Genomic DNA, 22,975 nt, shown 5'->3' on the forward strand with positions numbered 1-22,975 from the left:
GTCCCTGAGAGTCTTGTCCCCTCTGAGCACGTTGGTGGCAGTCCTCAATCTCAGCCTGAGTCGGGGAGGAGAGGGCTCAACCTACTTTCTTAAAGTGAAGCCCGAGCCAGCTCCGACAGTGTTTTCCCGTTATTAAGAGACTTTTTACCTAATTAATGGAAGCTGACTCTTTTTCAGGTATTCCAAACCCAGTCGCCAGGCAGGCTGTGAGCAACAGGAGGGAGTGAGCTGGGGGCAAGGACCACTCCTTCTGGGTGAGTGGCCTCAGCGGGCCACCGCCCTTGGCGAGCTCCGGCCTGCCTGTGGGCCAAGGTCTGCTGGACGCAGCCAGAGGGAGGCCGGCCAGGGCAGCCAGGCTCCCAGTCACAGCGCAAAACAGACACTACATAAAAACAGGCATGTCATTTCCATAGCCCAACAGGGATATTTATATGCAGGAAGTTGCACACTCAACACTGAGTCTTTGTGGAGTTCTAGTGGTGGGGCCATTTGCATGTCGAGTTGCTGTGAACTCATCTATCAACCCACATTCTAGAAGATTTATAAAAAGGCCTGCTAAAAATGACAAGACCAGTATTGGTGGCTTAGTCAGCTCCGGCTGCCTCAACAAAATACCACAGACCGGGTGGCTTCAACGGCAGAAATGTATTTTCCCACAGTTCTGGAGGCTGGAAGTGTGAGATCAGGGAGCAGTATGGCGGGTTTCTGGTGAGGGCCCTCTTCCTGGCCTGCAGACAGCCACCTTCTATGTGTGTCCTCACGTGGCCTTTCCTGGTGTGTGCACAGGAGAGAGAGCAGGAGGGGGAAAGGGACAGGGACAGAGAGGTCTTCCTCTTCTTATAGGGTCACTAATCCTATCATAAGGATGCAAACCCTTGACCTCATCTGCCCTTAATCACCTCATGGAGGCCCCATCTCCAAATGCCATTACACTGCGGGCGTGAGCTATAACATAAGGAGTTGGGGGGAACGGGAATGTGCAGTTCATAACAACTGTCAAAGGAATGGAAGGGTTCCTTGCTTCGCTGATTGGGAATATCTTAATCCCAACCCAGTTTCTCAAAATGGTTCTGGTGAACCATTACCAGAAGGTAGCCATGCTCCTCTCCTGTTCTGGAATGCCTTCCTAGGGGTTTGCTCCATCCTCAGCCCTGGAAGGGGAGGACCCTGAGTGCCCCTGGCCGCAGCCTCCTGGCCCCAGCTGGCCAGAAGAGAGTGGACCTTTGACCGAGGAGGAATCAAGCCAGAGGCTGGGCTGAGCCAATTGGATTCACTCTCCCAGAGATGATGGAGATGAGGCCCAGACCAGTTAGCAGGGGGATCCAGACTGGATGGCTATGGGGGTAGGAGAAGCATTTTTAATTGACAAGAGCAAGCCATATATAGGTGTAGCTGTGCAGCCAGTGTAGAGAGGGACGGAGGGAAGGAGGAAGAGAGAGAGATGTGTAGCTTTCCCATCTCCCATGGGAAATTTCTGGTTCTCAGTCTTCCGCAGGCCAAGTGTTAATTTTGGCCTTCAGTTCCTTGTATTTTTCCAATAAAATTTCTTAAAACCTCTTTCTTATCCCAGCTTGATGGGACTCCTGTGTATCACTTCCCAGTGGTCCAACGCTGGACTCCCCTATCTCTGGTTTAGGACATGAGGTTGACCTGGTCAGTTGAATTCTTGTGGTTTTGGTGAATTCTGTCCACCCCCATGTTGAGCACAGGTGTGTCTGCAGTCTGCTAGGCCCTGGCGCCCCCACAGAGGGAATTCCCTGACATTGTTCATCATCCCAAACCTGACTCCTCTGACTCCTCTTTTTCTTCTAGAAACTTTTCTCATCTGTGCAGTGCTGAAAGCATTACAAGTGCTTCTGCGTGCCTCCAGGTGAGATCCTGTGATCTCCCCATAGGCCTGCAGGTGGGACGGAGGTGACTCAGGCTCTGAGGAGGGTTTACCAAGGAGGTTAGGTAAACTGAGGCTTACTGAGGCATGCGCTGTCAAGATCAAGACCCATAGTGTGTGCCTGGGCAGGGAGAGGACTAGAACAGCCAAGGAGAACAGAGGGCTGGAGGGATGTTCAAGGTGATAGAGCTGTGAGCTAACAGAGGCAGAAAGACTCGGATTTCTGTGTTGGTTTGGGTGAGTGGGTTATTCAAGAGGGAGATATTTTTTATTTTTTTAAAAAAAGATTTTATTTGTTTGAGAGAGAGAGCATGCACATGTGTAAGTGGAGGGGGGGCAGCGGGGAGCAGAGGGAAAGGGAGAGAGAGAATCTCAAGCAGACTCCATGCTGAGCACAGAGCCCGATGCAGGACTGGATCTCACAACCCTGAGATCATGACCTGAGCCAAAATCAAGAGTCAGACACTTAACTGACTGAGCCACCCAGACACCCCAAGAGAGAGATGTTTTTGTAAACAAACAAACAAACAAACAAAAAACGGCAAATGGTGGCAGGTAAGTTTAGAGGTGTCGGTGTCTTTCAAACTATCTCTCACCTAAAATATTCAGAAGATTGGGATGAATCTACATAGTCCCTTGTTCTCCTTCCAGCTGCAGGGGATGCGGACCAGTGGCTGTGAACTGATCTTTGGAAGTACGTCAACCATCAAAAAAATTAATAGTTACATAGTTTATGTATTTTAGAAAAATTCCAATTAGCACATCAGACCTGCGATTTCATAGGTATTAATGCTTAGGATGAAAATAAATAGAGAACTTAAAGTCAATCTGTAGAAAATGTTAATAGCACAAGTGGCACATGGAAATGTTAAAAAATCATAAATGTGCGATGTAAATGATCGACATTCCAGACACGCCGAGTTGGAATTACCTGGATGAACCGGACACCGCGGAATTCATGTCTTTCCCAGCTAAGGCTTTCTTCCCTCCCTGTATGCCAGGGTTTTCCAGAACGTGGCTCACTTTGAGCAGCAGCAAAATCTGGGGGCTTTTAAGAAGTGCAGAATCTTGGGCTCTCCCACCCAACGAGCAGGCCTGGGCAGCTTGGGGTGGGGACGGTGCCGTGCTGTGACCAGCACCCCAGGGTTCTGACAAATCCTGCTCCAGCTCAGCCTTCTGAGACTGAAGGTCGGCGAGGGTGAACGTCTCCTGAAACCGTGTGCGGGAGTGTGTGTTTGCACATTTCCGGGGGGGTGGGGCCGTCCACACCTCCCATCAGGCCCTGAGAGGGTGAAGGCCACTGCTCTCTGAAGCTCCTGCCACCCTGCTTCTCTGCCATTTATGGCTGCGTTCAGGATTCCATGTGCTTTCATCATAAGTAACCCAAACCTTGCTTGGCCATCGGCAAGGCGCATCCCTTATGTACGAAATGGCTGGTGGGTATTTGGGACCTCCCCATGCCAATGAGACCCTCGAGAACCCAGCTGGGGGCTGTCCAACCCCCAGATCACAGCAACCCTGGGTGCTGGCTCCCCAGAGCCTGGATCTCTGCATTTCTGACCCTTCCTGAGTCTGTTCTCTCTGCCCATCTTGGCTTCTCCTTTCATTCCTCCTGACAGGGCTCTGGCCGTGGGCTCTAGCTTAGACCAACCCTCGGGTCGGTGCCAGTGGCCTACCTGGTGCCACCCTCCTGTTCCTCGGAGCTCTGTCCCCCAGCGCTTGTCCCTGGAGGGCTGGGCCCACTTGGTCCACAGTGGAGTCCACAGAGACTTCTGTTCATCCATTGACCCCTCCCTCTATCCAGCAAATACTGAGCACCCACATGCCCCATGGCCCTGGGGTGATGGACCAGCAGGTCTGATGGTCACAGCACCTGACTACATGCCAAGTTGAGGTCTCCTCGGGCTGCAGCTGGCCAGACCCCACTCCAAGCCCCACCTGGTGGGGTTCTCTGATCCTGCAGAACCTAGCACACACCACAGATGTTCAAATCACAGGGTCAGGCCAGGGTCTGCTTCTCCCAAGTCCGCCACTGCGGTGTGCCCCCACCCCTCAACGTAATCATTAGAGTCCTTAGGAGAGGAGGCAGGAGGGTCAGACAGATTTGCAGGTGTTACCATTGTTGGCTTTGAAGAGGTAAGAGGAGACCACAAGGCAAGGAATGTAGGTGGCCTCTGGAAGCAGGAAAAGACAAAAATACGTTATCCCCTGGAGATTCCAGAAGAAAAGTGGCCCAGCTGACACTTTGGTTTTAGCCCAGTGAGACCCATTCTGGGCTCCTGTGTTCCAGAACTGGAAGATGATGCGTCTGTGCTGTTTGAAGTCACTAAGCACATGCTCATTTGTCACAGCAGCAACAAGAAGCTAACACACTCTCCTTACAGACGGAGCCCTAAGTCTCCTCAAATTCTTTTCACGCATCAGACTCATTTTTCAAAACTGGAGCAGCATGGTTTTGCCAGAAAAAATGCCTCCACTTATCAAGAAATATTTGCTGGAGGGAAATAATGGTTGGGTCCAGTGTGCAGATACCTTGGGCAGTGTGCAGCCTCCCCAGCTGATGTCAGGCAGCCCTGAATGGCGTCATAAAGGGACGGTGTTTCCCAAAACTGGCCGGGCCCAGAGCACTGGCTGGGTGAGCTGGTCAACAGACACCAGTTCTCTTCACATTTGAGGGTTCTATGTACACTTTGATGCTTAGTGAACTGATATTTTCTATGTGAACTGATAAATTCTCTATTGCTTAAAGTCAACTTTTATACTGGAAAAGAGGATCTATTTTTTTTTTTCCCTCTAGGCCTATTGGGATAATAACAGTGAAAGCCAAGCCCTTTATATTCATCATCTCATGGAACACCCAGGGCAATCCTAATGATTGTTACCATGCTTGTACAATCTTCCCCACTCGTACAGTGGAGGATGTAGAGGTTAGAGAGGTTAGGACTCAGCTCACGTCACTCAGCCAGCGTGTGGTAGAGGCAGCCTGGCTCTGGCAGAGAGCATGATTTCTAAACTAGTCCTCACCATTTTTAATTTAGGACATTCTGACTTAAAGCAAACAGCCTTTCCTGAAAAAACAGCCTCATAAGATTATAGACGATTTGGGGAGAGAGATTAGTAGACAGTGACTCCGCCTGGGGCCAAGCAGTTACGGGATCACCACCTTGGCCTCCGTCACCTGTGCCCACGGTTAAAAGATGCATGCACATCCACCCATGCTCCTTTATTTTGACAATTTCTGTGATATTTTGCCAATGAACACACAAATCAGCCATAGTAATATTTTTGCAAACATAGCCTAGGTGAGTCTGTTTATCTTAGATTGAGCATCATGATGGCTTCATCGTGACCCTGAGCTAGAATCTCTCCAAGTCTCACCCTTCACTTGGAACCCAAGTTTGCTGACTGTGAGTGACTTTGATCTTGACTCTGAACGAGTTCCAAAGAGGCCAGAAAACCATAGAAATCACGTTCCGGAGAGCAGCTCTGATATCTCAGGCACTAGGAAAAATTGCCCGTGTGCCAGATGCCTTTTTACTCTGGAAACAAACAAACAAAAGCCCCGTACAATCGTTTTAAAGTTCAAAGCTAACTGCCTAAAAAGGAACCTAGAGAAAAGAAGGCTTTCCTCCAGCATTCAAGAATCCACCAAGAAATGTTTTTATCACTCATATGAGAGGGAAAAAAAATCTTTATAGATATACTCACTTTCATGAGTGGATTTAGGTCTATAGAGCACCATGAAAAATAAAGCTCGTTATGTCAGGGTTTTGTAAACTTAAAACACTTGGAAGTGTTTTGTCCCATTAGTGGGATTTAATGGGAATCTGTTATGCCAAGTAAATCAGCTGTGAGTGAGGAATTGAGTTTTCCTAACCTACCTATTTGGACAGTGGTATGGGGGGTGGGGGGAGCTTAGGGGCCTTGGTAAAGGGGCCGGGGTTGTCCATCTTATCATACCTTACCACTGCCAGCCCCGGGCAGGTGTGCAGCAAACACTGACCGACTGGCTGGACCAGGTACTGAGGAGTCAGTGTGTCAGGAGCTCACTGCCATGATGGACTGAAACACTGACTCAAGCAGATCTTGTGAACTTGTTTTTTTGTTTTTTTGTTTTTTGTTTTTTTTATCTTGTGAACTTGTACTTGGAATTGAGCAATGCTTCCTGAGTCAACCCCAAGGAAAAACCCTTGTCACTTCCAGACAGGACCTGGGGGTCAAGGTCCTCAGGCCAGCTTGCCTTCCTCCCTTATCCTGGTTGGTCCCTGGCCCAGAGGCTCCCAAGCTTCTGTGAGCCTTTGAAGGCATCATCCAAGTGCCTGTTCTGGAGGATTTGTCCCAGGAGGAACATAACTCATTAAATAATCATGAATCAGCGCCCCACTTTTAAACTCGCCAAGGATCTGGATAGTAGATGGGCAGAGCTTCTAGCCGTGGGGGACACTGGTGCTGGTGCAGGAACCTCCAGCCATAGGTGAAAGTGACTTAGGCAAAGCCAGCTAGTGCTGGAGTACAGGAGTGCGGGGTGAGTTCCCCGAGGGCGTGTTGGCCGTACAGACCGCCACTGTGATCTCCCGGAGGCTCTGGGGTCCAGGCATCGTGATTGCGGACCACCTCCCTCTACCTTCCTTCTGCTCCAGCAAACCCATCCCATCAGCATCCTTTACTAGGCCTCATGCTTCACCTGGTCCACACCTCTGCCTCTTCCGTCCTCGTGCCCTGCAGGGCTCCCACCCCACCTGAGAATGTGCTCTCTGCTCTCTGAAGGACTTGGATCATTCAAACAGGGTAAGCATGAAAAAATCACCTTATTTTCAAGTTAGAGAGCCTCGCTTTATAATACATAAAACCATACCCATTAATTCTTCTCTTTCTAGAAATAATTAAGAAGTGATGTAAGATTGTATAATGATGCTCAACTCAAAGGCCACTGTCTCCATGCAGGGGTCCTTGATATCCCTTCAATGATCACCCCCTCTTCATTCAAACACGTGTTTTTTTCCCCATCCCAAAGGTAAGGCCAGAGGAGGTAGAAAGATTGAGAGACGGCCTGACTCAGGTCCCAGACACCAAGTTCTTCATTAGCCACCTGAGCTCTTCTCCCAAAGAAACCCACTAAGGAATGTTCCAGGCAAACGCCCTCTCTCTAGTGCTCAGTCTTTTGCCCTGACCCAGTGTGGTCTCCCAGGGACACGTCAACCAGGAAGAGGGGTACAGGCTGCCAGTCTTCCTTTGGGCGTTTCCTCTATGTCCAGAAGACCGCAGCTCCAAAAATGGGTCTGACCGCCCCAAAAGTCGGGAAAGGTGAATCCAAGGTGATGAAAAAAATAACCTCTCCGGAGGCCCAGGCTGCGCTGCCCCAGCAGCTCCCTGAGAGGCCAGGGGCAGTTCTGGGAGGAAGGCCGCGGGCTCACGGATACGACCCCCAGGGCAGCCCCCAGCCCCACGGCCAGGCCGTACCCCGGAGTGAGGAGGGTGTATTCGGTGCCCCGTTCATGGACAGAGGGCCCCTCTCCGGCCTGGGGGTTCGGTTCTCCTCCCCCAGCCCCTCTGCACAGCCCCTCCTGCCCCAGCTGCTCGGCAGTTGTTTGATGAAGGGACACAGGAGGGAACTGTGCCCTTCCGTGGTGGTGCCGGGGGCATCCTCGGAGCGACGGGGGCCGCCCCACCTGGGAGGCCGCGGGTCACGGGGGCAGGCAGGGGGGTCTGGCCCGGGCTGGGGGGGCCAGCAGGGCGGGGCTTTCACGCAGCCTCCTCTGGCCTCCGGGCTGCTTCGAGCACTGCTGGAAGCCCTCTGGGCGCCCCCGGAGGCCAGGGGGCCCCCCCACAGGCCAGGTGCAGCTCCTGCCCCTCCGGCCACAGGGCAAAGCTGTGGCCTGTGACTCGCCCTGCCTTGGGGTCACCCTGCCTCTCTTGGGGGGGGGCTCTCGAAGGGAGGGGTTAGCCAGGCACTACGCTTTGGGCTCCAGGAGGCCGTGGGGTTGAGAGTGGGGTGGCGGCGATGGTCCCCTGCCCGATTTCCCAGAAAGCCCAGGACACCCCCGGACACGCCGGTCCTGCCGCCAGCAGGCTAAGCGATGCCAGGGGCGTCCAGGAAGGGGCAGGAGTGAAAAGGGAGGGAAGCCCCGAGTGGGACACGGAAAGGGGAGGGGAGGCCCGAGGGGTGACAGGGGCTTGGGACATTCCCACCAACGGTCGTACCGCCTGAGTGCTTTTCCAAAAGGCAGAAACGGGTAATCGGCTGAATGACCACAAATCCGGGAGCAGCCAGTCCCGGTTCTGCTCTGCAAACATCCCAGATTTCAAATCAAGGTCCCAAAGAGGAGCCCCCCCACCACATCCAAGAGCTGGGTGTCCCCCAACGTGTGAGTCACGCCGCGCCTTGGCTTGATGGCAGGCAGGTGCGCGAGCCTGCGGGTTCAGAGGGGCCCGGCCTTCCGTTCTTTGGAGACGGGACCTGAGCCGCAGGGGCCCTGGGAGGGGGCAGCTCTGCGTCTGGGCTGTCACTCCAGGGCTGGGACATCTGCTCCCCAGGTGTGCTTCCTGACTCAGGTTTGAGCCGTGGCACGTAGCAATCACGGCCTGTGGGACACCTCACAGTTTACACCCACGGTTATTATTAGGGCTGGAGCCTGACAGGTGACCCATGCGGCCACACGGGACTCCGCGCTTAGAAGGGCCCCTCACCTGCTTTAAGGCTCGGCTGTTGCCATTCTTCATTCTTGGAATTCTTAACCAATTTCAAACAAAGGGCCTCACGCGTTCAGTTTGCCGTGGGACCCTGCCAATGACTAGCCAGTCCTGTGTGTTATCTCACTTGTCCCCATAGCTGTGACAGGAGAGGAGCCTGGAGGGGATCCCTACCCCACTTCACACATGGGGAAACTGAGTCCCGGCAGGGAGTGCTGAAGCCAAGACTTAGACTCGGTCGCCACAGTGAAATTCTCTCTGGGGGCTCTTTCTCAATGAGTGGATGGGTGGTGGTCTCCTTCCCCTTCACACACCTGCCTGGGGTCTTTCCAATCCGGTCACAACCCCCATTCTATCTCTTAGTTCATCTTGTTTCTTTGAGAATTCCAAAACCATTTGCTCACCTGCCAGTGAGGTGCTCCTGGGGGTTGAGGCTCCGTGGATGACTTTTCTTCTCTTATCCTCCTGTCCGGGGCCCCCCTGAGCAGGCCGCCGTGTCCTCAGCAAGATCTGTGCACCTTCCACCCCGTCCCAGAGAGCCTGCAACCAAATGCTTTGTCCTCTCCTAGAAAGGGCTCCCTGGGAATCATTCCTGACCTTCAGACCCGTCTCGGCCCAGAGCTGGCCCCATGCCCATGACAATCACTTCCTGCCTGAGTGTTTACCTTCCTGGGCACCATGGGCCCAGCTAGGGTGGAGGCTGCACACCTGACCCAGAGGCCATATAGGAGTGCAGGAGCTACCCATGGTCAAGGCCGGGAACAGCTGTTACCAAACCCTGGTGCAAGGTAATCCCAATGGTACCTTGGCACACCTGATCCCTCACCCCTCAGCATTGGCCAGCAGCCACAGAGCACTCAAATCTGAGGCTTGGGAATGGGCTTGGGGTCCTCTAGGGTTTCATTCCCTTCTTGTACATTGTCATCATGCCTCAGCTTCGTCACTTCCAGGTGTGGGACACTCACTGCTTTGTGAGGGAACTTGTTCCATTACTATTATTATTATTATTGCTAACAACTACTTTCTATTTGGTGACAGGTACTGGGCTAAGTATTTCTTGTAATCCTTGTGTAATCTCTATGAGCAGAGAATTATACCCATTTTAAGAATGAAGGAAAGAGGCTCAGAGAAGTCAATGATCTTGCTCAAGGTCACACAGCTAGTAAGTTGGGGATCCAGGATTCAAACTAGGCCAATTGGTACTAGATCTTGGGTTCTTTTTAAAAAATTATTTGTTTATTTATCCATGAGAGACACACAGAGAGAGAGGCAGAGACACAGGCAGAGGGAGAAGCAGGCTCCCTGTGGGGAGCCCAGTGTGGGACTTGATCCCAGGACCCAGAGATCCCAACCTGACCCAAAGGCAGATACTCAACCACTGAGCCACTAGTTTGCTGCACTAGTTTAAGAACTTGCGTTCTTAACCACTACCATTGTTTGCCAAAATGTTCATTTTTATAAACTCCAATCGGCCATTGTATTAGCTATTTCTTGCTGGAGACAAATGAACCCCAGATGTGGTGGCTTGAAACAGCACACATTTGTCATCTTACAGCTTCTGTGGTTCAGGAATCTGGGCACAGACTGGATGGACACTCTACTCAGGGTGCACTCACACAGGCTGTAATCCAGGGTCTCCTTCCACGCTGACGAGGCTGTTGGCAACATGCAGTTCCCTGTGGACTGTTGGACTGAGGCCATCACATGGGCCTCAGTACTGTGACACCTTGTCACCAAGAAGATGGAAGTCGCCATCTTTTGTAGTCTACTCGCCGAGGTAACAGCCCATCACTTTTGCTGCCTTCCACTTGCTAGGAGGACATCATCAGGTATGGCCTAGACTCAAAGGTAAAGGGTTACACAAGCGCAGGAACCCTAGGCGCTGGGGGTTGCTCAGGGCCATCTTTGAAAAGCTATTTTCCACAGCCACATGATGGCCACAAAACATTGATTTCAGTTTTACCTCTGAAAGCCAGGTAGAAGTAGTCTCTTACCCATCCATCATCCATCCATCAAAATATCCCTTCACTTATTCCACAAACATTTGAGCAGGACACTATAAACCAAACCCTACATTAGGCTCAAAAGATACCAGAATAAATAGTTATTCCCATTTGTCCTCATTGTCCGCCACCACCAAAGCCTCCCCCTCGAGCTTCCATATACACAGGCGTTGCAGGGAGGGTCTGCCGAATGAGCCGTTCTTCAGGAGCATCTTCCCTTCAACAGGTCCTCATATGCTACACTCCTGCAGCTCCTCTTCCTGCTGCTCACTCTCCTTTCATTGCTGCACTAGTTTAAAACTCATATTTTAAGCAACTTCTAAGTGCAAAGCATTGTGATAGCTGGGCACGCATGTGAGTGTGTGCAGGAGTGCATTGCATAGGGTTATATCTGATTGTCTTGGCACGCTTTCCCCCTTCGTCATTAGCGATTTTCTTGTCTTCCCTTAGCTCCCAAGGGAAGTGGGCCCAAAGCTTTTTTGGAGACACCCCTCCTGCCACACATGCCAGTGCCCCGCACAGAGCTGTGCCTGCAGTAAAGCAGACTGTTGGTGGGGTGCCTGGTAGAGTGAGAGCAGGGGCTGAGTGGGAACAGGCTCCACACTCCTGGGTGGGCATGGCCAGAGGAAAACACGGGAAACATGTGAGCCCCAGCCTTACGTGCCGATGGATCCCATCTCCTGACCCTGCTCCCCAGAGCCCAGGACTCAGCGAGGGAGCTCTGAAGAGAGGTGATGGGGTCTGTGGGATTTACATCTTGAGGTGCCCAGTGGATGTCTTGGGAGAGGAATGATCAAATAGTTCATGTGGGAGGCTATTTCATATCTTTGGTGAGCATCTGTAAGTGTAGATACCATGGTAGGCCCTGGGGGTGCCATTGGGAGCATCTCAAAAGTGAATCTAATTTCTTTTTTTTTCTCCTCCACCGCTAACTGCAGATACTCACTGTATCGGAATAGCCCTTCAGCAGTTCTTACCCTGACTAGTGCAACGTCCTCTAAACAGGTCTTCTGGCTCAATTGCTTGCAGTCCTTCCCACTCCATCCCACTCAGTGTGCCATGTGAGTCTGCTAACAGTCCTGATCTTGTCACTTTCTTGCTCAAAAACATTTTACATAACCTCTGGGAATAGTTTCATGAGTATCGGCCTAGAAATGTTCTCTCTGTGCATAACCTCTCCCTCTCTCTCATGCACACACACACATGCACATGCACACACACACACACACACACACACACACACACACACACCTGTATTTTCCTGCTCTGCTGTAAGAATAGTCTGGAATGATCCTGACGACGGTGGACTGAATGTTCATGTCTCTCAAAATTCATATGTTGAGAACCAGCCTCCAAAGTGATGGTATTAGGCAGTGGGGTCTGGGGGAGGTGATTAGGTCATGAGGGTTCTGCCTCTGAGGGCCCCACAGAGGGGCCCATCTCCTTAGGAGGAGGCAGAGGGCCCCATCTCCTTACGAAAGAGACTCCAGAGAGCTCCCTTGCCCTTCCACTATGGCCATCTATGAACCAGGGAGAGGGCTCCCACCAGACAGTGAATCTGCCAGCCCCTTGATCTTGAACTTCCCAGCCTCCAGAACTGTAAGAAATAGATTTCTGTTGTTACAAACTCCCTAGTCTATGCTATTTTGTTATAGGAGCCTAAATGGATTAAGACACAGAGAAATCCCTTGCAAGACCTGGGATGTCCTTGACCAGAAGCTTTAGTGATGTTTTCTGGGTGATAATTTTTGACAGATCATTAATGGACTTAATAATTACAAAACAAGCATTTTAAAGTGTCTATAATAAATGTGCATTGGCAGGAATTGAATATTCAAGTGTAGTAAGTTTAATTCTTTACAAGAGAATTTCTTTTAGGATTATCTAATAACTTCCTGTGTTAAGTTGCTGTCGGGAGTGGGGAGAGCAAAGGAATTTCAGTGTTTTAAATTAAAAAACTTATAGGGGTTATTTTAAAAATACATTTTTAAAATACATTTTTTATTTTTTATTTTTTTATTTTTTTAAATACATTTTTTTTTAAGTAGGCTCCATACCCTGCGTGGAGCCCAGTGTAGGGCTTGAACTCACAACCCTGAGATCAAGACCTGAGTTGAGGTCAAGAGTCAGATGCTTAGCCAAGTGAGCCACCCAGGCACCCCAAAAATACATTTAAAATATATAAAGACCTGATTAAGAAAAAGAACTGAACAGAAGCATGAATAATTACCATAGTATCTATTGGCCACCTCTGAGCCAGGCTCTGTTCTAAGCACTTTACATGAATTAGCTTGTTTAATCATCATTATGGTCTTATGATGAGAGGGCCAGGTATACGGAGGTTCAGTTGCTTGCCCAAAGTCATGTGAAATTTCCTGAACACACAGAAATGCTGAAAAAAATATGTATTACATGTATCATCTGACGTATGTAATATAAATGTGTATTTGATCCCAAAAGCAAGACAGGTAAATCTCAGGCGTGCAATAATTTTATATCTACCCTGATGAGCTAGTTTATTAGGGACTATACAAATGGCCAGAGGATATGCTTATTTTAAGTTCACAGCTAAGGGGGACCAAGAATAAAAACTTTGGACCTGAACATGGCAGGAAGTTTGGAGAACTCAGAAGGGAAACAAATGTCCAGGCCATGAGTAGAAAGAGAATCACCAACAAGAAAATAGAGAACAAGCTGGGTTTGTACACGGGGTCCATGCTTTCGCTGTTCATGAAGCACAGAAACTCTAAAGTAGAAATTGAGAAGTTGAGAAATCATGAACCCTTAAGATTGAGGTAGAAACAATTATGGGGAAATGTCCACAATCTGAGGCACCTCTACCATCACAAGATTATTCACAATGAAGACGAGCTCACAGAGAGAAACTATAAAACATTTGAGGAAGACCAATCTGAAGGATATAAATGATTAAAGCATTAGTATAACAAATCAAAACATTTGAGGAAGTCCAATATGAGGAAAAGCATCTCACAAAATTGGGAGAGTTGATATATGAGGAGATAGAAACAATAGAATAATATAAAAAAGACACATTTTAAAAAAAGTCTGTTGGGCGGCAGCCCGGGTGTCTCAGCGGTTTAGCGCCACCTTCAGCACAGGGCCTGATCCTGGAGACACAGGATCGAGTCCCATGTCGGGCTCCCTGCGAGGAGCCTGCTTCTCCCTCTGCCTGTGTCTCTGCCTCTCTCTGTATGTCTCTCATGAATGAATAAATAAAATCTTTAAATTAATTAATTAATTAATTAATTAAGTCTGTTTCAAGTGCTTAAAGAAGGTAAAGTAGAAAAATGTATCGGACAAGATTAGGAAATTAATTTTTAAAATCGAGACTTTATTTATTTGTTTTTAAAGATTTTATTTATTTATTTATTCATGAGAGACACAGAGAGAGAGAGAGAGGCAGAGACACAGGCAGAGGGAGAAGCAGGCTCCATGCAGGGAGCCCGACAAGGGACTCGATCCTGCGACTCTAGGATCATGACCTGAGCCAAAGGCAGACGCTCAACCACTGAGCCACCCAGGCATCCCAAGACTTGATTTTTTAGAGCAGTTTTAGTTTCATGGCAAAATTGAGAGGAAGGTACAGAGCTTTCTCATTTACCCCCGCCCCAACCCATGCACAGCCTCCCCCACTATCAACATCCCTCACCAGAGTCCTATGATAGTTACAATAAATGAATCTACATCGACACATTGTTTTCACCCAAAGTCCATAGTTTACACTGGGGTTCACTCCTGGTGGTGTACACTGTATGGGTTTGGATGAAGATATAATAACATATTATCCAACAACTATTATGGTATATTACAGAGTTTTTTCACTGTACTAAAAATCATTTGTGTTTCCCCTGCTCACTCACACCACCTCTATAACCCCTGGGAACAACTGATCCTTTTGCTGTTCTCCCTCTTTACTTCTTCTCCATTGTTCTTTTCCAGAATGTCATAGAGTTGGAATCATACAGTATGGAGCCTTTTCAGATTGGTTCCTGTCACTTAGTAATATGCTCCATGTCTTCTCATGGCTTGCTAGCTTATTTGTTTTTAGGGCCGAGGAAAATAATTTTTTAAAAAGTTGTTTCAAAGAAGAACTAAATAGAAATTGTGGAAATTTTAGAAAACATGCATTAAGAAAAGCTTAGCTACGGGGCACCTGGCTGGGCTCAGTTGGTAGAGCACACAACTCTTGATCTCAGGGTTGTAAGTTTGAGCCCCATTGGGTGTAGATAGCTTAAAAATAAAATCTTTAGGGGCCTCTGGGTGGCTCAGTTGGTTGTGTCTGCCTTCGGCTCAGGTCATGATCCTGGATCCAGGGATGGAGCCCCACATCAGGCTTCCTGCTCAGTGGAGAGCCTGTTTCTCCCACTCCCTCTGCTATGCTCTTTCTCTCTCAAATAAGTAAATAAAATCTTAAAAATAAGTAAATTAAAAAAAAAAAGCTTAGCTAGACATAACATTCAATTTGGTCATTTGGGCAGTATATCTACCTTCTCTGGCCTCTGTAGCTCATTTGCTTATCTTGTTCCCCCAGAGAAATAATCAGCACTTGGAGCTCTAGGACCTCCTCCATGATCTCTCTCCATCTCCTTCCCAAGGCAGCATGGGTGTATTTGATGAGTACTTTTGAACAGTTAACCAGCTGATCCCTTGGAGTCAAATATAAGTTAAATTTGCATGCTGAATCAAGCCCATTTCTATAAAGCTCTTTAGGTCCTTTTGAAACCATAGTTCCCCACTCAGTGCTCTGGCCAGGATAGAGTTTATAGGTACCCTTAAGCTACATTTTAGGGGCAGCCCCAGTGGCTCAACGGTTTAGTGCCTGCCTTCAGCCCAGGGCCTGATCCTGGAGTCCCGGGATCAAGTTCCACGTCAGGCTCCCTGCATGGAGCCTGCTTCTCCCTCTGCCTGTGTCTCTGCCTCTCTCTCTCTCTCTCTCTGTGTGTCTCTCATGAATAAATAAGTAAAATCTTAAAAAAAAAAAGCATAAAATTAAAAAAATAAGCTACATTTTAAAGCCTTTCCTGATATTACTTATCATTATTTTAAAAATAATACCTTTTTAAACTAATAATATTTGTATGCATCTGAAGAATACAAAGAAGTAGGTACATATCATTTGTAATCACATTAGTTAAACTTGGGGCATCTGGTGTCCATCGACGGATGAAGAGATAAGAAGATGTGGGATATATGTATAATGGAATATTACTCAGCCATCAGGAAAAAGAAATCTTGCCATTTGCAGTGATGTGGGTGGAACTAGAGGGTATTATGCTAAGTGAAATAAGTCAATCAGAGAAAGAATTATCATATGATCTCACTCATGTGGAATTTATGAAACAAAACAGGAGCATAGGGGGAGGGAGAAAAAATAAAACTATGAACTCAGAAAGGGAGATAAACCATAAGAGACTCTTAATCAGAGGAAACAAACTGAGGGTTTTTGGAAGGGAAGTGGGTGGGGGGCTGGGGTAAGTAGGTGATGGGCATTAAGGAGGGCAAGTGATGTAATGAGCACTGAGTATTATATAAGACTGAAAAATCTTAGGAACGCTACCTCTGAAACTGATAATACATTATATGTTAATTAACTGAATTTTTTTTAAAAAATTAAAGATGAATAAATAAATAAAAAATAAAAGTGGGACATCTGGGTGGCACCATTGGTTAAGCATCTGACTCTTGGTTTCAGCTCAGGTAGTGATCTCAGGGCCATGAGTCAAGGCCTACATCCGGCTCTGCACTCAGCACAGGGTCCGCTTAAGATTCTCTCTCTGGGGCATCTGGATGGCGCAGTTGGTTGAGCCTCTAACTCTTGGTTTCAGCTGGGATCGTGATCTTGGAGTGGTGGGATCAGCCCAGCTTTGGGCTCTATGCTCAGCCCAGAGTCTACTTGGGACTCTCTCTCCTTCTGCCCCTCCTCCTCTCTCTAGAATAAATAAATAAATATTAAAAAAAAAAAAGAGGGACACCTGGGTGGCTCAGGGGTTGAGCATCTGCCTTCGGCTCGGGGCGTGATCCTGGGATCTGGAATCGAGTCCCACATCAGGCTCCTTGCAAGGAGTCTGCTTCTCCTTTTGCCTGTGTCTCTGCCTCTCTCTCTCTGTGTCTCTCATAAATAAATAAGTAAAACCTTAAAAAAAAAGATTTTCTCTCCATGGGACACCTGGGTGGCTCAGTCGTTCGTTAATTGTCCAAGTCTTAGGTTTAGCTCAGTTTATGATCTCAGTGTTGTGAGATCAAGCCCTGCACAGGGCTCCACATTGAGCATGGAGTCTGCTGGGGGTTCTCTCTCTCCCTCTATCTCCTACACTACTTGCATGCTGTCTCTCTAAAAAATAATAATAATAAAATAAAATTAATTAATTTTGTTCTATGCACTGTGCTAAGTTTTGGGGGTGTAGCAATATGTATTTTGATAAAAATTTTTGTTTATATATATACATGTATAGTTTAAAGATTTTATTTATTTATTCATGAGAGACACAGAGACAGAGGCAGAAACACAGGCAGAGGGAGAAACAGGCTCCCCACAGGGAGCCTAATGTGGGAGGACTCGATCCCAGGACCCCAGGATCACAACCTGAGCCAAAGGCAAATGCTCAACCACTGAGCCACCCAGGCGCCCTTTTATATATATTTTTGAGCTTATAATATACACATTTATAAAAGTGGGATCCTACCTTGTATGCCATCATGTATCCTGTTTTTATACTTCAAACCATCCCAGCATTTTCTTGTATGTCATCTAGTCTTTGAAACATGATTTTAATTAATTCGTGCCTACTATTGCATTTTATGGGTGGGTCACAATTTCTTTAACCAAGCACTAGCACCACATTTAACCCACTTTATTTTTTTAAAGATTTATTTATTTGAGAGAGAGAGAGAGAGCACACATGGGGGAAGTGGCAGAGGCAGAGGGAGAGGGAGAGAGTCTTAAGCAGACTCTACACCAAGTGTGGAGCCCAACACAGGGCTCGGTCTCACCACCCTGAGACCCTGAGACCCCAACCCAAGCCAAAACCAAGAGTAGGACCCCCAACCGACTGTGCCACACAGGGTCCCCTAACTCACTTTTGAAAACCTCTTCTGTGACCTAGTGAGTTAGCTGGAAAACAAGAAGAATTCAGTAAAGGTATCAACTTCAACCTTGAAATCTAAGGTTGAGGTCTGGGAATCACCTCTTCCAAGTTCTCCCCACCATGGGGTGTGGGTCAGAGATGGGGGGCTGGGTTGACTTGGCCTTTCACAGGGACTGGGCTTCAGGTGGACCTTTCAAAGAAAAATTCAAAGTCAGACCATGACTGTCTCTCTGAGAACAGTGAGAGGGCTCTAGACCAGAGCAGGGCAGGGAACCCAGAAGTGACCATCTGGGGACACTCTACTGTGAGGCAGCCAGAAAGATCTGCCCCCCCAACCCCCTGAGCAGAGAGGTGCCAAGGTGTGACCAACCTGCCTCTGAGCAACCAGATCCATCTGGAGCTGAAGGTACTTTGAAAGGACTTTGTCCAGTGGAGGGAAAGAGGACACATTAGGAAGACCTCCCTCACCCTCACATTAGGAAGACTTCCCTATCACAGGAAGTGCACTTGGAACTGAGTTGGACTGCATTTTGATCTTTCCAGCTCATTCAGCTTCACCCACACTGTCTGAAGGACTGGGGTGAGGTGGATTACACAGGTGGTCCCCAATTTACGATGGTTCAACTTAGGACTTTTCAACATTAAGATGGTGTGAAAGCCACACACATTCAGTAAAAACCATACATGGAGTTTGGAATTTGGCTCTCATCCCGGGCTAGCGGTGTGCAGGTGATCCTCCCTCGGGATGCTGGTCAGCCAAGGTCAATGACTGATACACTGACAACCGTGCTGTGCCCACACAGCAGCTCTGCCTGTAGCTTCCAGCACGGTGTTCGGAACATTACGGGAGATGACCAACAGTTTGTTGTAAAATAGGTTTTGTGTCAGATGAATAGCCCAACCTGCAGGCTAATGCCAGTGTTCTGAGCACATTTAAGGGGGGCTGGGCCAAGCTATGATGTGCGGTAGGTTAGGGGTATTAAATGCATTTTCAACTTATGATGGGTTTGTCGGGACATAACCCCATCATAAGCCAAGGAAGCCCTGTATGGTCTGGCTGTGTGCCAGCGAAGGTCTCACCCTCCTGGGAATGAACTCCGGCCTATGGAGCCGTGGGCTTGGTTCTGGTGGATGCAGAAGAACAGGGCACTTGGCCAGGTACCAGCATCTAGAGTCCCTGGCATGGGCCAGATGCTAGGTTAAGAGATTTTCAATGGGGCAGCCCGGGTGGCTCAGCAGTTTGGCGCCTGCCTTCAGCCCAGGGCATGATCTTGGAGACCCGGGATCGAGTCCTGTGTCGGGCTCCCTGCATGGAGCCTGCTTCTCCCTCTGCCTGTGTCTCTGCCTCTCTGTGTCTCTTATGAGTAAATAAATAAAATTTTTTTAAAAATCACTTTAAAAAAAAGAGAGAGAGATTTTCAATGGGTTTATCTTGTATGACTTCAGGGCACTGGCCCTGCCTGGAAAGGGAGCCCCATCCATTCCCTCAATTGAGGAGCACTGACGGAGCACCAACGATGTACCAGAAACTGCTCTCCATACTGGGCTGTGGTAGCAGACGAGGCGTATAGTCCCCGCTCTCATGCAGCTTGGGAGTCCACTGGGATACTGTTTCTCCCATTTTTCAGAGGAGGAAACCGGGGTCCAAGAGGTTAAGGAAGTTTGCTCTCCTTACCCAGCTGGCACCTGGCAGAGCCAGGAAAGGAGGCGAGTCCTGCATGGCTCTAGCCCTTGCTCTTGCCCTCTCTGCACTTCCAGATTGTGCCAGGCCCCCGGGGAAGCTTCTTCCCAGCTGTGCACACATTTTGTTCACTGCGTCCATTTAAGAAGCAAGCCTGACTCAGGCTGCCCTTGGCTCATTCTGATTCACCATGACTGTGAAGAGAACTGGACAGACTTCCTGCTGGTTAATGAGTACCAGCGTCCTAACTGGGCCAAGGCTGGGCTTCCACACTGGCTTCGCCCTGGAGCACGTTGGCAGATGAGTGGGTGGCAGGAGTCGGGGCCTCCCTTAGATGTATATAGGCACCGGCATGATAGAGGAGGGCCCGTGACTCGAGGCAAGCTGGGCGGAATGCAGGAGCCCCACTGTGCTTCTAGAAGCTGGGTTCCCACTGCCGCTGCCACATACCCTGACTTCCCACTCAGGTGCCAGGATCCGACTTGGAACACTCGGCCTGACAAACAGCTTCTCTTGGAATCGACCCACCTGTTCCTTTGTTAACATAAACAAGAGCTCTTCTGTACGAGGTAATTAGGGAGTGATGGAGCAATGCTGGGGATGTCTTAGACGTGGCAGTTCCAAAGAGCGTGATAGCTCATTGCCCTCAACCCCCTGTCAGGACACCCACTCTCTTCTTGGGGTGCCCACGGCACCTGCTCGGTGGGGAAGGATGTGGAGAAGGCTCCGGTTGGTCAGCTCGGGAAAACTCTGAATTCTGCTCTCAAGTTACTGCTGCTGGTCTGACCTTCCAGGAGGCGGCCCAGTGGTCCTGTACTGGCCTGGGAATCAAGAAAGCTCCTCTCAAAAAAAAAAAAAAAAGAAAGCTCCTCTCAGCCGGGGTGGGAATGCCAGCAAGGCACTGGCCCCAAGAGGAGTTGTTGAGCCCGTTGGAAGTGGGGTTTTCTTGGGGAAAGGAAGCAGCCCAAGCGTCAGGCGTGTTGCCCCCCATGCTTGCTTCACTGGTGCTGTCAGCAGGTCAGATGCAGGCAGCTGCCCGTTCTCCGGAGAGCTGGCATTTCAACGTGGTAGCCGATGGGTAAACATTCCCCCCAAAACTAGCCCCAAGAATGAAGGCTGTTTCTCTCAGAAAAGCTGCCACGTGTGCCTCTTTCTCCCTCCCCAGCATGTTTGGTTCTCACTTGTTATGGTGCCTGGAGGGCAGGGGCCAGGGCTTATCTGCTCATCTGTTGCCTGGCACAGAGAAGGGGCTTAATGCAAATCTGCGAGTTGCCAGAGCATCTGTCAGAAGTGGGCACGTGGAGGCCTCTGGATCTGCAAGGGGCGCGTGAGGCTGTGCTCCCAACAGGAGAGAGGGGGCAGGCAGGAGCACCTGCTTTTCTGATCTGAGACTCAGCTGTAGGCCTTGTGGGGGGAGAGCCCAGTGGTCAGGGGTGTGGGTCCTGGAATTGGGCAGCTCCGGGCTCACACCTATCCATCCCCACCACCCACTCAGGGCGGTCACCTCCTGCCTTCCTGACCTACTTCTCAGCTGCCCCACATCTGAGATGCAGCACTAAAGCCAGCGTCGTGGGCCGGGCGGGGAGAAGCGAGCTTCCTCGTGTAAGATGCTTCACTCTGGGCCGGGGCCCCACAAGACCACAAGCCATGTCAGCTGCTGGTCGCTTGAGGCGGGACCAGCTTAAACTGCCGCTATTCGACCATGAATGGTCCCATGAAATGGTGGTTTCTCGTGGTTCCACCTGACATCGTCACCCCACTGACCGCCTGGATGCTGGCACCTGGGGTTGGCTTGTGCTGAGGCTCCTGCCCACCCATCCCCCAAGGAGTCAGCCCCCACCCTGCAGGGTCACCTGCAGCTCCCTCCTTGCTAGGTGGGGAGATGGAAACCAGGGATGCAGGTTCTTGCCCAAAGATGTACAAAGAGGGGACCTAGGACTGGAATCCAAATTTTTGAGTCCTAGTTCAGTTCTCTTTCCGCTGTTTGGTCTCAAGCCACTGCCACGGTGGGAGCCAGGGCTGGGTCCAGGTGGGTCAGCTACCTACACGAGGTGCTCAAGCACCACCAGAAATGTAATGACGTGTGGGAAGTTTTTCCAGAACTCCTCCCAGAGGCAGTACTTAGCCAGGGGTTAGAAGTGGCTTAAGTCCCAGCTCTGGGGATCCCTGGGTGGCTCAGCGGTTTAGTGCCTGCCTTCAGCCCAGGGCCTGATCCTGGAGTCCCAGGATTGAGTCCCACATCGGGTCCCCAGCATGGAGCCTGCTTCTCCTTATGCCTGTGTCTGTGCCTCTCTGTCTGTATCTCTCATGAATAAATAAAATCTTTAAAAAAAAAAGTCCCAGCTCTGACACTCGAGTGTTAGTGAGCTCAGTTTCCTCATCTGCACAATGAGATTAAAATAGTGTCTATCTTATGGGAAGTGTCATGGGTATTAAATGAATGACTATGTGTAATTGGTGTTGTAAACATTAAAATTTATAAATACGATTTACAAAAATTTTAGGAAAATGTAGCAGAGCACTTAGAAGAGTGCTAGCCCCTCGTAAAAGCCATGTAAGTATTGGTTATGACGATTATGAAGGCATTTGGGGATGGTGTTGTCAGCAGGCGAGCCAGTTTGGGCCGGCGCTAAGTTGCTGAGAATAGAGAGGAGCCCTGAGCTCACACAGAGGTTCCTTTTCCTCTGCACCTGCCCTCCTGTGCCTGCTTTGGCTGTAAACGCACAAGGGACAAATACTTAGACAAGCAGCCCGAGTGGGACTGGGTTAGCACATGTCCACAGCCGCCTCCCTGCATGCCAGCCTCTCTTCTAGGGGGGCATGCCTCTCAGCCCCAAGGTTTTCAGAGGGCAGGGCATTTGTGAGGTCAGATAAGGTCATCCCTGTCCAGTGCGCAGACGGGTCTTGGTCCTAGTGAGCACTATTTGGTATTTGACAATAAACTTAATTTCCCATCCCCACTACAAATTCCCTGAGTCTATGGATCTTTCTTTGATTCACAGAGTATCCCGAGTTTCTAGAACAATCCAGGGCACAAAGTAGGAACACGATAAAGGTTTGCTGTGCAAATGGGTACATTTGTCCCCACCCTGATGGGGAACAGTGTCTAAGGAGGGAATCTGGAAAATAGTGACAGACGCTATGGAAATCACTCCAGAATACTTTCAGCTGGGCATTCGCAGCTCCTCCCTAGTTTGCCCTCCAAATTCTATTAATTTTGCTGCCTCCCCATTTCTAAGAGCCCGGCTCCTCTTGCAATTGTTCTGTCTCTGTTTCATCCAGGCTTTTAGTTTATTTTACGGGGGAGCTTGCAACAGATTCATCTTCTTCTCCCCCTGCCCCAACCCCTCCCCGTTCCCTGGAGCCAAAAGAGGGACTTCCTAAAAAATGAATCAGGTTAGATCACTCCCTTGCCTAAACAAATTTGAAATCTTCCCATTGCCTCCAGGCGAACATCCAACGCTGTTGGTCAGTGAGCACAGGCTCCATAGCGTTAGTCATCTGGAAACGCAAATCAAAACCACAGCGAGATGCCACTTCACACCCGTAGGATGGCTGTTATCAAAAAGACACAATAAGCCAGTGTTGACGTGGAGAGTTTGGAACC

At 49.3% G+C, this 22,975-nt stretch overlaps 1 protein-coding gene across 4 annotated transcripts in view; it reads left to right on the forward strand.

Annotated features, from left to right (window-relative positions):
• NEU2 (neuraminidase 2) overlaps positions 1–22,975 on the forward strand; it is an 84,375-nt gene that overhangs the window by 54,517 nt on the left and 6,883 nt on the right. Inside the window, exon 1 of one of the 4 annotated variants that reach the window (XM_035719616.2) lies at positions 19,459–19,937. The exons of the other annotated variants lie outside the window; for them this stretch is intronic. The gene's annotated coding sequence lies outside the window, so the exon portion shown is untranslated. Of the gene's footprint in view, positions 1–19,458; positions 19,938–22,975 lie in introns of those variants that run through there. 4 annotated transcript variants of the gene reach the window in all.

The sequence above is a fragment of the Canis lupus genome, chromosome 25, assembly GCF_003254725.2.
Source record: "Canis lupus dingo isolate Sandy chromosome 25, ASM325472v2, whole genome shotgun sequence".
Classification (NCBI taxonomy): domain Eukaryota; kingdom Metazoa; phylum Chordata; class Mammalia; order Carnivora; family Canidae; genus Canis; species Canis lupus.